The following is a 15,488-nucleotide window of genomic DNA, read 5'->3' as shown; positions in this document are numbered from 1 at the left end:
ATGACTCATCATAGCACAATGCTTCAAATAAAAATAAAGAGTAAGTAATGATATTAAAGACTAGTGTCATTTACATAATATAAATCAAAGTACACAGAATCAAAACGTAGCCAACGTAAATTAACCCACCACAGGCAGCTGACTAGGGGAGGTCGCTAGCCTAATCCTCAAACTCGTCGAAGTCCTGGAACTCCTAGAGATCTGCCTCGACACCTTCTTTACCTGAGCATAGATTGCACCAAAGGCAACCTGGTGTTTTGAGAATGCAAGGGTGAGTACACATCAACGTACTCAGCAAATGTCCAGTTTGGCTAAGGTGGACTAGCTGTATGTGGGGTTAGGGTCAAAGCAGTTGCTTTTAGTTTGTCAGGTATTTATTATTAGTAGAAGCCAAGTTTTAGCAATAACCAACACGTGAATCATTTCCTCATCGAGGAACATCATTATCATCATCGAACCAAAAACCATTAAGAGAACCATTGAATCTTGAACCAGTTGTATCTCTAATCAAAGAGGATCCCAAGGCCGTTCTTAACCGTGAGCACGGCTGATATATCAGTTTCATTCCTATGAAGAGGTTGCACACTTTACCCACGAGCCGTGATTCCCTTTCCAGCCTAGGTTGTCCAGACCCAATCTTCACTACCGAGATGAATGGTCAGGGATTCACTATGTAGCCTTTACAAAGACTCCCCTGGTGCATAGCTACTCGTTAGGTTTCACAAGTCGTACAAACACAATACTCCTCCATAAGGTGGGTGATTAACAAAACCACATCAAATGAACCTCGACACCCACCCTTAGCAGAGTTAGCACTATGCCCCGACCCCCATTGATGGCCCTCTAGCAAAGCCAACTACACCCCCAGATTCATCTAAATATTCAGCTAAGGGCGTTCCATTCCACCCTCATGGTTGCACTGTTATCCCAGGTGGTCACTCAACGAACAGGTGCTTACGGAGAGGTACTCAGGAAAATAGCCTGAGTCCCCTAAAGTGTCATAAGAACATCATCATAGTAACATCATCGTATCATAAATATTCACATCATGTTTGTTGATTAAAGTAGAGCAATAACATGAAGCTAACCAAAATTACCCAAAAGGTAAACAAGGACAAGATAAATACAGACTAGTCAATCCTTAGGTTTCAATTAAGTAATCCAGGACAGTGAATTATAAAGTAAGTAGGACAAAATAGGTCAGAGGACACTTGTCTTCACCAAACAGATGCTCACGGTGTTAAATCTTGTAGAACTCGAAGAGCTTGATCTCTTGGTCTCCAACATCTGATCTTCGATTCCTCGAAGCCCGGAAACAAATCGCGATCTAATCGCTACACGAACGAAGATGAATAGGCACAAGCAAACATATATATATATAAGAACATTACACCATACAAGATAAAACATTATAAACACGTGCATGATATAATAGAGCTCGCTTCTACGGTCACATGAGGGAAAGAAACGTCGAACTCGAAGCTACAGTCAAGAAGTTAACAAGTTTACTCTAAACAAATATTAACTATAACGTTTAATTCGACATTATCAAATATAAATAATGTCTACTCTTTAGTTTTGATTAATCTGCTACACTAACAGCTATCAGTTAAATAAGTAATTTAATCAAAGCGAGAGATTCTAAGCGAGGTGAATTTATGACGGGCGAAACAACATGACAGCGTGCAAACGATGCGTGGATATGCGCGACATAGCACACTGACGACACACGAAACAGTGCGTGCGACTAGTGCGAACGATGCGCGAACACTACTAGACTTTGGCTCTTTGTCGAGTGCCAAATGTTTTGTCAAGTGTTTTTTGCGGGCACTCAGCAAAGAAGCTATTTGCCGAGTGCCAAGCAAAAAAACCCTCGGTAAAAGAAAACACTCGGCAAAGAAGATCTTTGCCGAGTGTTTTATTTTTGACACTTGGCAAAGAGTTTCTTTGTCGAGTGCTTTTTTCAACACTAGGCAAAAACAATTTAAAAATCACATTTTATAGCAGTAAATTAATTCAAATGAAAATGTTTTAACTACAAATTTGTATAACTCATCATGATGCACAATTTATATTTTGAACATTTCTTCATATGACAAAATAAAAGTAAATTTATTCATAAAACCTATATTTCTCTCGTAGTTTATGAAACTACGAGAGATGTATAAGATTTGTGCATATTGTTAGAACCATCATGTGAGATGAACAAATGACCAAACAACCAAAATAAACTTTGTAGATCTTGAGAAATTAAAGAATTTTGTAGTTGGCAACCTTTTCATTTGAAGTCATCTTGTCAACTAAAACTACGACTGAATTGAAAAAAAAATTAAAATTTGAATTTTGAAAACGATCTCGAAAGAAAAAATCACCAACATGAAAGTTGTAGGTATTGAAGAGTTATAAAACTTTGTAGTTGACGATGTTTTGGTTTGAAATCATCATGTCATGCAAAACTATGTTTGAATTTTTTCAAACTATCTCGGATGGAAAAACCACCAAAATAAAAGTTGTAGGTCTTGAAAGTAATGAAACTTTGTAATTGACAATTTCTTATTTGAAATCATCTTATCATTGAAAAATTCGTGTGAAGTTTTCAAATTTGAAATTCAAATTTTGTAAATGGCCTTGGATGTAGAAACTATCAAAATAGAACTTGTAGATCTTTAAAAGTTATGCAACTTTATAGTTGGTCACATTTTCAAATGAATTCATTTAGTGCTTCAAATAATCAAATTACTCTTGGTTTGTTATAGTACATGAGGAATGAAAACGTAATATAGATATACTTGATGTAGTAGTGTAGTGGTAGAGGAGGGTATGCGCAAGAGAGAGGTTGCGAGTTCGAATCTCACCATTCACAAAACATGTAAGTTTGATTCAAAATAATAGTGAAAAATAATAGGGCGATGGGGTATGGTTAATGGGTGGGTAGTGGTTGGAGAGTTGTTCCCATAATTTTAAAAATGTTTCGCTATTTTTTTTGGGTTTTTTGCGATTCTTAATTTGTCGAGTGCTTTTCTTTGCCGAGTGCTTTTCGACACTCGATAGAGTCTTTGCCGAGTGTCCGAAAAAAGTACTCGGCAAAAAACCCTTTGCCAATAAAATATTTGCCGAATATTCTTTGCCTAGTGTAACACTCGGCAAATGCTTTCACGAGTGTAAAATGGTCTTTGCCGAGTAACAGCACACGTCACAGGCGAGAAAATACTAAATAAAGGACACGTTTATACTTAATAAATTTTAAATAAATAAAAGTAGTTAAGTTAATATTAGTCATGTTAATGTTTATTATAAAAACGCAAGTTGGAAACTACACATTTAATCTAATTGGAATATTAATCTAATAAATATTAGTGGAGAAAACCATAAGTTAATTATCTAAAATATGCGACCTGACGAATTAACGTTATTAATATGAGTGTTTATAAGCAAAAATAATTTATTATCACGCCCAGACGTCGCGCGACAAACGTGATTGACACGCGAGATACGCACGACATGCGCGACAACGCAAGCCAAAACGTCAGTTTCTTCTTGGTTTGGACCCTTGTGACAGATCAATCTTTGGGACAAGACAACTCCTCACCCAGGCTATCACACCCGGATTTAAGGAACAAAGTCGGGTGCATCTCATATATGCGCCAGAGAAGACAACACATATAATAACATAGTGCATAGAGATAAATGTCATAAATGTACCTATTACATAGCAGAAGTCTTACAAAAATAAATGATAAAATAAAGCGAACTATATATTATTCACTGGCGTCACAAAGCTGACTTGAAGACGCTACCTAGATCAAGTCGAAAGCCTTAGTATCAGGCGGCTCCTCTTCGACCACATGTTCTTCTCCTGTGAGGGGGTTTGAGACGCCACCTAGAGTGAGCTCACACATGTTCATCGCTCAACAAGTTGTGGGGAATAATGTGCATGAACTCACCAAAGGTGGGAGTTCATGTGAAGTGTAAGGCTGATCAATAAAATAAAGGTTGAAGCTGAGCATTGCTTTTATAAGTTGGTCAACATTTTAATAGCAATTACTAAGTGTAAGTAAATACCAAACCTTAGTAATAATAAATAAAAGTAATAATAAAATAATCACAATGCAATGTTATCACTACACGACGGTTCACTTACAGTGACCTACGGTTGGTTGCTAAAACGGCCTTCAGCGACCTACGGTTGGTCGCTAAAAACTTTTAGCGACCCATAAGGATGGTCGTTGTAAGTGTCGTCGCTAAAGGCTTTAGCGACCGACATCTTTTTAGCGACCGACCGTCCGTTGCTAATATTGTATATTTAGCGACCAACCGTGGGTTCCTGTACTATAGATTTAGCAACCAACCGTAAGTTGTCATACTATACATTTAGCAACCAACAGAAAAGTCGCCCTTTTTACATTTGTTATTAATAATAATATACATTTAATTAAGCACCACAAATCACATATTTTTATACACAAATCATAAAGACATACACAGTTAATCAGTATACCACAGTCATAGATCCATCACATAAACACAAAAGCACCACAATTATATATTCACAAAAGCATCACAATTATAATATCATTCACAACTAGATCATTTATAGATAGCTAGCTAGATCATTTACAAAAGCTCCAGAGATGATCAGTCACAAAAGCACCCACAGCGACATCACTACAGCTTGAAGCAGTTCAAAAGCCCACAACTACATCACTAATGTTTCATATCACTCCAGCTATTGTTCAAAAACCCTACATCACTCTAGCTGCTCTAGAGCTGATCATTCACAAAAGCACCAAAGCTACACTAATGCTTCAAGCAGTTCAAAAGCCTTAAGACAACCACTCCAGCTTCTTGTATCCTCCTATCTTAAGGTACAAGCTTTCTTTGTCCAGAACACCCTAGAAAAAAGTACATCAAATTATTATATTGTTGCTACATTTGCAAATAAAAATACAGTCGTTGAAGTCTTGACACATATTGAACCAAACAATGGATGCTCCAAGTTACCAAGAAAAGATATGAGTAATGCCTGAATGTGTGTTTACTCGTTACCAACGGTACAACCAAATGTTTTAGTATAATTAATTGAACACAAGAGATATTAAAAACAGAGCTTGCATATACAAGGTTTAATACTGTTATTACTGGTAAAAATATTTTAAAGATAGCATCATAATACTGTAGTTAATAACAGTATTATAAGTTTCTATGGATCAGTAAATTTGGCTGCACTTTCGCAGGAAAAATATATAAAAATACTATCTCATCTTCTTCTAGTACTATAATACGGAGTATTACATAACTCAAAGTATAATAACTGAGTAACCTGTACTGTTCTGTTCTAACAAGGAAGTTGCTATATCCTACTTGTCATGGGGAAAAGAATGCACTTACATTTCCAATTCTGACAGAACCTTGGAGCCAAGGGAGTGAACGCACTTACTGTTCTGTTCAATCGATCATTCAGCTGTTCAAAATCCACCTCCTCTACCCAGCCGTTTTGGTGCGAGCCGAGGGAGTGAAGAGCTGAAAGTGGTGGTAGTCTAGTTGGTTAGCTAGCCCCTGTACAAAGGCTTGAATGAAGATGCCAATAAAACTCAGCTCTCCCCTCTGCTTGCTTGGCACTGCACTCCTTGTGCCTTACTGAAAACAAGAGCAAAAACAGACTCATGAAGATTAACAAATTTCACGGTGTATTCCTTCCTTTCCTTGTGCCTTACTGCACCACAATTAATCCAACTCAAAAGTAATAGGTGACGGTAGCTACTTTATTACATCCAGCCTTGGTCTGTCGGCAATTATGTGAAAACTGAAAAGAAAAAAGCAAACCTCAATAGATTTAGTCGCTGGTTAATTCACCCCATAGACCCACTTCTCCGCATTGCTGGTATAAGAGACCAGCTCCTTGGGTTCAAACCACAAGGCGATCTCATCCTTTGCTGTCTCCGGGCCATCACTTCCATGAATGATGTTTCTGGTGTGTTCATAACAAGCTTGTGAGTTTGTTGTAATAAGCTTGCATGATGCGAAACGCAAATCTCAAGAGAGTTTGTTGTAATAAGCTTGCATGATGCGAAACGCAAATCTCAAGAGAAAAGGTAAGGTACCTAACCTTCCCACAACAACGCCAAGATCGCTCCTGATGGTTCCTGGTTCAGATTTATGTGGGTCTGTGGCACCAATTAGTTTTCTCCCATACTTGATGACACCCTCTCCTTCCAAAACCTAGAGAAAATCAGTCACCTTTTCTTGTCCATGTATGTAAGCACAACTCTTTCTGTAGGGTTGTTCGTTCCTTCTTACCATTGCAAGTACAAGGCCAGAGCTGAGGAAGTCACACAACCCGTTGAAGAAAGGCCTTTCCTTGAGATCATGGTAATGCTTCTCAGCGAATCCTTTGGATGGGACAATCAGCTTGATGGCAACAAGCTTGTAGCCTTTTCTCTCGAATCGGGATGCACAAGTTGACTTTCAAAAGTATGAAAACAACAAAATATCTCCCTTCGGACTCCTAACTCGAATCCCGCAGAGATCTCCAAGAAATGTGCCAGTGCGCTAATTAATGGTTCCAAATGAAACCGCATGCATCAAGAACTCACCTGGTACGGATCCAGCGAGTCGAATCCGAGCACCACATCAGCGAGAACCCCTAGGAGGAAGACGAGCCGAGCATGGTGAAACGGAAGAGTCAGAACCGTTGTAGAGCACAAGCAAACAGAAGGTAGGTACCAAAGAGAACCCGCACCGTTCTTGTCCGGGACGAGGAACGACATTGGTGAGGCGGACCCGGACACTCTCGCCGTCTAGATCAAAGAGCTCTGGCGCAGGCGGCGGCGACGCGAGCTTCGGGAGGATCAGCGGCCTGGGAGAGGCCAATCGGAGGCGGAGCAGCGGCGTGGGGCAGAGAAGATGGTGACGGAGGCGAGCAGGTAGACAGAGGCGAGGAGGATGAGGAAGAAGGGCGGGGTGGCGCAAAGCACCCTGCTGGCTGCCGGCTGAGGACGGCTAGGTGGCTGGCGAGGCTGAAGATGTGTAGGGTTTGAGGATGGCCCAGGAAGGCCCATTAATTCTATAGCAACCCACCGCTAGTCCCCGACGACATCTATAGCGACCAATCATAAGTTGTTAAAATTCTAGACTTTTAGCGACCAACCGACCGTTGCTACAAAAGGATTTAGCGACTGACCGTCGGTCCCTAACCTTTAGCAACCAACAGTTGGTACCTAATAAGGGTCGCTAAAGATCAATCGTCGTGTAGTGTATGACAAATTGAATTTAAGTTTCATAAATTAATCATGTGAGTGTCCGAGCCGCTCATGACCGTGAGCACGGCTAGTATACCAGTTTTACACTCTGCAGAGTTTGCGCATCTTTACCCACAAGTCGTGTTACCCATTTGCCACAGAGTTGATCAGACCCCATAAACCTCTACCAAGGAAGCGAGGCAGGGTACCACTACGAGGCCTTTACAAAGTTCCACTAGCTTCAGAAAACCCGCTATAGTTTATAGAAGCTCCAGTGCAGGAATCCCTCGCCTGACCGCCATCGCAGCAAAATCAACCCAAGGACCTCTCTACACGGACCACTCCCCTACTGCCATTGCCCCATTCGGGTAAGGTAGTCATCCATTAGCTTTCCTAGTTAATCAGCCAAGGGCATCCCATACTACCCTTGTGGTAGCACTGTTTTCCCGGGTGGTTCTCCATGTTCCCATTAACATAATGATCTTATCATGAACAGTAAATATAACTGATAACAAAAGTGTATAAAAGAGTGATGTATATCTCCATACCCAAAACCGCATAAAGCAATAGCATATACTACCCAAAAATATTCAGTGGTAAAACAAGGTATAAAAATAGCCAAAACTAAGGTAACCTATTGGATCCCATCAAAATTAACCTATGCAGATCATTATATTTAATAAGAACATGACTGGGTAAAAACGAAGTGATAAAGGGCACAACTTGCCTTCAACGAGCTCCTGCTCAGCAGTCTCTACCAGCTGAACCTCAGGATCCTCGGTGACTTGCTCGTCTACTCGCATCAATACAAACATGCATAATATAAAGGAGAAATTAATATCACACCAAACATGTGAATACAATATACAATAAAAATCTACACTATAAAATAAGATCCTAGGAACAAGAATCATTAATTTTGGAGTTATAGTTTTTAAGATATGAATTTCTAAAGGTTTTATGTATTTAATACAAGATTAAGTAATAGATAAATTTTAGTGTGTCTTTAATGCCAAAACAGTGGTACTAATGGATAAACAATAATATTACAAAAATTTAGGAACTGGAATGGACCAATTTGGAGTTCATATGAATTTTCTACAAATTAAACAAGTTTCTGCAATTAATTTAATACTAAAAATCTATTTCTAATTTAATTTCCCTAGTTTTTCTGTTCTCTGGACTGGGCGCCTATTTCTGGAAAACACAAGGACCTCGGGGTAATTCTTCCTATGACTCAGAGTGCTGTACAGGGTGGACTGCGGGTTAAATCATTAATAACCTAAGGTCTCTTTAGATAACATGTCACGCAAAGGGGTATCCCCGCGTACTGGCCGTCGGATCTCGCGCAAGTGGTGTGGATTAGATCTGCCCGGATAAAACTCAGAGCGCCGCAGATAACCATCCGATTGGGAACCGACGACAGGGATTTAAAATGTTAGGATCACTATGCGACCGTCCATTTACGATCTAACGGCTAGGATCTGCTCCAACGAAGGGTTACGTGTTCATCTAATCTACACCGTCCGTAACGGATTAAACGGCAAGAGAGCTGTCTTCCTCCAGCCGCCAGACTTACCGGCGACACAGCCGCCCGGTGCGGTTGCGCCATGGTCGGATCCCCTAAATCTCGGTACCACGCGCAAAACACTAATTCGCAGGGCGCTACACGATTCCCTACGTCTGGCGAATGCTACGAACGGGCACGTACCTTACAATTCACCGCGGACGAACCCGACCACGATGAGTAGCGCATTGGCGGGATTGGTTGGGCTCCAGCGAGAAATTCCCAACACCTGGGACGCCGCCGATGCTCGCCACCATGCTAGAAACGGGCGGTTTCTCTTGCGCTCCCCGCTAAGCCCCACTGACCGAGAACCGCACCTTCGAGCGGTAGAATCCACGAACGCGCACTCCCTCGTTCCGCCCGTCTCGACGGTGCACCCTCTCCCTGGTTTTGGTTGTTGCGGTATGGTGAGTAAGGGAAGAAGTCAACCCCTACGCATCGTATTTATGGCCCGAGGAGCCACGACTCTATCCCAAGGCGCATGGACTCCGTCACCCGATTCTCAGACCACACCGTACGGAGCCGCTCCAACAGAATGCCCATGAGATGGGGAAGACTGATCTGACCAGCGGGGCCACACGACCAAGGGAGGTGCTTCGCGCACGAAATACCCGAGACTGACGGCATGGGCCCGCCTGTTGGGGTCAGCTGGAGAGTGGCGTGCACGACAGCACGAGACGTCAGTAGTTGGGTCGCGCAGTGGTTAAGGGAGGAAGTGGGCCGAAATGGATTGGAGCTGGCCCAAACGGCGTTTTAAACTTTTTTTTATTTTCCACCTTCTTTTCTTCCTTCCCAAATTCAAACTTCCCTTTCCAATTTAAATTCCATTCTTGTGACAAATTTATCCTCAAGTTTATATTGCCATTAAAAACTGACTTTGAAGATACATCTTTTATATAGATATTCTATAAATTCTATATTCTTTCTCTTTCTATTTCTTTTTCTATGTTGTTTTTCCAAATTCCTAAATTGTAACTTAGGTTAAATTCAAATTTGGATAATAATACGATTTTTTTATTAACATTGCTGGTATAAAATGCACAAACAAATAAATCCAATATGATGCATAGGTTATTTAGGTGTCTTTTGTTAATTGTTTACTAGGTATTTGCTCGTGCGTTGCCATGGAAGCTAAAATTAGTATAAAATATAAATATATAACAACAAACGTCACTATGATAAGCAAAATCCATGACAAAATATTATCAGAACAATAATATTATATTAACGATATAAACATGTAATGTTGATATAAATCTTCCGACTCAAATAAAATAAATTAATGTAGAGAGAACATTATAATATCACACAAATTATTTTTAAAGAATCAATATAGAAATCGACCTTTAGAGGCCCTTTTGCTAGGGACGATTCTTATCACCGAGACCATTGATTATGTCACATTTCTTCTCAGGCGCGAACAAATATCTCAAAAAATGCTATGTATGAACATCAAGCATAGAACTCTAAAATTTTGAACGGTCATGTGGGATAAAATCACCAGCAACCGCGTGAAAGTGAGACGCGACAGAGGCTAAGAAAAATCATTAGAATCAACTATTAGCAACATGCAGTTCGCTTTAAGTTCAATCTCGATACATCAACAAGGAATAGACTTCTTTTGATGAGTTAGACAGATGCTTAAAAGCTTTACAACCAACTTATTATTTTTTGCACAATCCAGCAACAATTCTAAGACCTAAAGCCAGTAGCAGTATATATCCAACATGGGTTGAAAGGGCCTGATGCTGAATGGAGCCACAGTCATATCCTTCTACCCACCCTGCCTACAAAAACACAACTTCCCAAAACCTATAAAAATAGAAATTGAAAACGACCAATACTACCCTCGTTGGTTCCTTGATCAGTCTGATATTCTAATCTCTACTCCTAGCACATCCTTTACACAACCTCGTAAGTCACAAATGCAATGGAAATTAAGGGCACCACCTGGAGACGACAAAACAAGGGCAGGATGTTAGAAACAGACTACATAGAATTTTACAGAACAAAATATTGACAGAAATCTAGAAACAATTTGCCAGCTAACGTTAGGCAACATCAAAAGTCTTTAAAGTTTTCTTAGAAGGATTACCTTGACTGAGTTCGGCACAAGACCCTTGTATAGAGCACCAACTCTGTGGCGAACAGTCTTCCTGAATGCATCGATCATGCCATTGTACTGGAGTGCTTCTTTGACTTGCCCAATAACAATAGAGTCAGCATGGCTCCATCCAACCATATGCATTCTTCTACTGATGACATCAAGAGGGTATGCAACAGTCTGGCCAATGGTTCCAGCCACAGCTCCGCACTCAAGCCTTGTAACTACGTGAATCTCGTTGTCATTTGCAAGGCCAAATGAATTTGTCTAGATTAGCTAGTCTTTGAGGGACTCGTATACAACGAAGTTGAGACCGACCATATGGAACCTTCATGAAGATAACCAACCAAAAAGTGATAAGTAGTTATTAGAGAAGATTTTTCAGAATTTGGGCAATGTAGATATCAGAAGAAAATTTCATCAATGTTAGAAAAGAGAAATATGGTTGAATCGTGTTTGTTGCGGCTAGTCTTCATGTTTTTGTCACACTTGTCTGCAATTTCTAGGAAAATTACTTTCATATTTTGTGGTCTTTAGTCGCTAAGCAAAACAAGCATGACATAGCAGAGAATAAGCTTTCAAAACCAGAGACAATGATATGTAGAGACACTGGCAAAATTTTCAAATAGTTTGGTTGTAATACCTTTTTGTGAACACTGTAGAACCCACTATAATGAACTGTTGCGCCCAAGAAGGAATCGATCAAACTTCCATATAGGCCGACAGCTGTGCCAAGGGTATAGCTAGCAGCTGGTTCTAGAATACATCAGGAGCACATTGAGTGGTGAAAAATTCTATCAGCACAAATGCAAGCCCAATCGAGAATCGAGCTGCTGGTGCAAGAAGCCCATCTATGGTTACACCACCAATGGTAGCCTGCCGCACTCTGAACAAATCAGAAGGAAACAGTGAAAAATTATATGTTTGCTAATGATTTGTGCAATCATAAAAAAAGACTTAACAACACCTTGAATGTTGTGATAATTCGTGGCTCAGCTTTACAAAGAATGTCGAGCTCAGATGACCATGTATCTCCATTGCAGCAAGCATAATGTACGATAACACCATCAATAAGAGCAATAACAAGAGTTGACTCTTTTGAATCCAAACACCTATCTATCCCTCCGATGACTAACGCTATCAACACAACCAAGATACTTGCAATACAGCTATTTGACAAAACTTGCTTCCTGCCAATAAGAGTGGGTTGCACCTGCATTAGAAAGATTCGAAAGGAAACTTTCTGAAATCCAAACATATCCAGCTAAGCAATAATGTCAATATTTTCAGAATTAGAAAGCTCACAAAAACAGGCACAATGGTTGCAACTCATTTACATCCACTGTCATGTGGGAGTGGGACCAAGTCTACCAGCAATATCTCACGGCATGGCGTCGCGCCTATGAACAAGGCTTGGTATAGGAAAAGTGAATTTAGGTTTAACTTCTTGATTGGTAATCAATTGCAAGTAACATATATTTAATTTCCCTCTTTCTATCTCCATCGTCACTGGTAGACTTGCTCCACAATCAACATGAAATCCAGACCAAGAGCTTTTATTTTCAGAAAAATGACTCTAAATCTAAGAAGAATGGGTAAATATGGGTGCAGGATAATCTTACATCAAAACAGTTATTTTTTGTATTCTAGCAACCTATGAATAAAAGTCAGCATAATGTAACAATCAATGGCATAGCTCCTGAACTAAAGAAAGTAGGCATGCTGGCAAAAATATTAACTACACCACTGTATAGAAAGGCATACAAAACATATTTTATTAGACAGTGGGCATGATATCTCCTTAACACAAGAAAGACAGTTGAATTCAAATTGAGGGTCATCATCCTTCCACTTATAAAAAGTTAGCTCATCTAGTAGTTTTATGGCTGCACAATGCATATGAAGTCCTTGGTTTCTCCTCTCACAAAAAATTATAAAATAACTACTCGATATAGGAAATAATCAAACAAAATTCCCACCACATACTCTAGGAATTTGTAATGATCAACTGAGAATCTATAATGATAGCAGTAGAGTTTCAATGATTATAATTGTTTGTCTAAATGCAATGGTATGTCGAAACTTAATAAAAGCATTAGGAATTGCAATTGTACGCAATATGTAACTTGTGCCATTCAGGAGTTTACTTTTCATGGTTTCTAACCTTTGTCGTGTTTGTTCAGCCTACCAGGTCGCTATGGGTCATTCTGGAAGGAGCTTGATGGTGTCAAGCAGGTATGGAAGAACAGGAAGGACCTCACAGTGAGGACCTTGGGATTGCGACTTTATTCGAGGGATCAGAGAGGTGCGGACTTATTGGTTCATCAGCGAGGTCTTGCCGACCCTACGAACAATGAGACACAACAGGGGTCAGTGAGGAAGCTTCCCCACCTGTCGGTGACAGAAGAGTAGGCACGACCGGGGACGGCTCCTCCTCGCCCACTGCGGCGTGCACGGACCGTGCGTCCATGCCCTCCGGCTCCGGCACACCGCTCCCCTCATTCCATCTCCATCCACCGCGCCCCAAATTGCACGGCCCTGCCTCCCCATTCGTGCGGATTGAATCTCGAATCAGCGGCCATGAGCGTGGTCGGCTTCGACGTCAGCAACGACACCCTGGTGGCGGTGGCGGCGTGGCAGTGGGGCATTGATGTGCTCCTCAACACCGAGTCCAAGCGCGAGTCACCTGCCGCCGTCGCCTTCTCCCACAACGCGCGCCTCATCGGCTGCCACGCCGCGTCCGCCTCATCTGCCCACGCCCCCTTCTCCAGCGTCAAACGCCTCCTCCTGGGCGCCACGGGGAGGAACCCAGACTCCTCCCTCTTCCGCGACCTCCCCCGCCTCCCTTTCTCCGTTTCCGATGCCGCCGGTGGTGGCGCCGTCGTCCACGTTGACCACATTGGCCGCATCGCGCTCTCTCCAACCCATCTCTTCTCCATGCTGCTCGCCTACCTCAAGCAGCTCACGGATGCCAACCTCGGCAGCACCCCCGTCGCCGACTGCGTGATCTCCGTGCCCTGCTACTTCACTCAAGCGCAACGCCGCGCCTACCTCGACGCCGCCGCCATCGTGGGGCTCCGGCTGGCCAAGCCCTCGCTGCCGGCCACATGGCTGCTGCTGCACGCGCTCTTCTGCGCTACCTCCATGGTCGTTGGCTTCCGCTTCTCCCGCCTCATCGTCTTCCTCCTCTTCCTGCCCACCCCGCCCATCAACCCCGCCGAGCACCTCGTCTTGCTCGTGTCCTCACCCGATCTGATCCACCACATCGTCTTCGTCGGCCGCCACCCGATCCGCGTCCGCGCCTGGCCACACGGAGACCCCAGCGAGCTCCTCAAAGCGCACTGCATCCTCGCTGCCGTCCAGAACGTGCAACACAGCACCAAGCGTCGTGGCACGAGACCCGTGAGGCACGTCATTGCCGTCACCCCGACCACCACCTCCGCGCTCTAGGTGTCGTTGCTCACGTCTCTAGCGCACACCCTCCGCCTCATTGACGCCCGACTCGTGTGGATCGTCGTCGAGCCGAGCCACCGCACAAACGTCGTCGCTGCGGTGCTCTCCCGCTCCAACCTCGACTTCCTACACATCACCGGTCCTAGCGACTCCACCGCGCCTGCGAATCCATGCCCTCAGGTGCGTACGCAAGCTCCAACCGCGAGATGGGAGGGATCTCATCTCACGCACACCTCCCTCTCCACCGGCCCATCATCTCTCGCTCATTAATAATGCAACAGGGTGATTTGGACGAAGCGGATGGACGGCATCGTGGTGTTTGCCGACGAGAACAGCATCCTCCGCACCGAGCTGTTTGACGAGGCGCAGAAGGTGACCACCATGGGCGTCGTGCTCGTCGGCATCCTGCGCGAGGATGACGGCGCCAGCGAGTCCTTCCTAAAGGCACCATAGTGCGACGCGGAAGGGAACCTGGTGGGCTACCGCGTCTCGGAGGAGACCGCGACATACTGATGGCCAGCAGGCTGGAGTGGTCCGGCTTCGTGGTGAACGTGTGGGCACTGTGGGAGGACGCCAAGGAGCGGCCGGTGTGGGTGTGCAATCTCAGCGCCACCGACGACACCGACCCCCGCGCCGCCAGCCCCCTCCCGCTCGTCACCGACGCCGGCCGCGTTGAGCCGCTCGCCAGCTGCGCCCAGGCGACTCTCATGTGGTCCTCGCTACGTTCCGACAGTGAGGTCAAATTCCCACATGAGTATAATGGCGGCACAAGCTCATGTTCGGGGGAGGGAGGGGGCACCTCGAGAGCGGGGCAGTTGCGCGATGGCTTCGGGGCGCAATGGTTTCGGGGCTGGTGGGTAGGATCGAGGAGTGGGACTGTTGTGTGGGATCAGATGGTTTAGATGAGAGAAGGATAGAACGGACGGCTGAGATTGTCTAACGGCAGAACGCAAGGGAGGCAGGCTACCCTTGCGTTCTTAATAAGTAGTATAGATTTGTTTAAGTGAGGTTTTCACATGTGATGGTAAATAGAGATACACACACATATAAAAAGGAAAAATAATTTCTCCTTTTATTTTTCTTTATAATTTGGGTATTACAAGTCCTACCCCCTTATAAAGAATCT

General features: G+C 43.3%; 1 pseudogene; it reads left to right on the top strand.

Moving 5' to 3' along the window:
• The first annotated feature begins 4,826 nt into the window (after positions 1–4,826).
• Positions 4,827–15,264, top strand: LOC103648921 (probable glucuronosyltransferase Os04g0650300; annotated as a pseudogene).
• The last annotated feature ends 224 nt before the right edge of the window (positions 15,265–15,488 follow it).

Source organism: Zea mays, chromosome 2 (assembly GCF_902167145.1).
Source record: "Zea mays cultivar B73 chromosome 2, Zm-B73-REFERENCE-NAM-5.0, whole genome shotgun sequence".
Taxonomy (NCBI): Eukaryota; Viridiplantae; Streptophyta; class Magnoliopsida; order Poales; family Poaceae; genus Zea; species Zea mays.
This window is presented reverse-complemented; position numbering and strand designations above follow the sequence as displayed.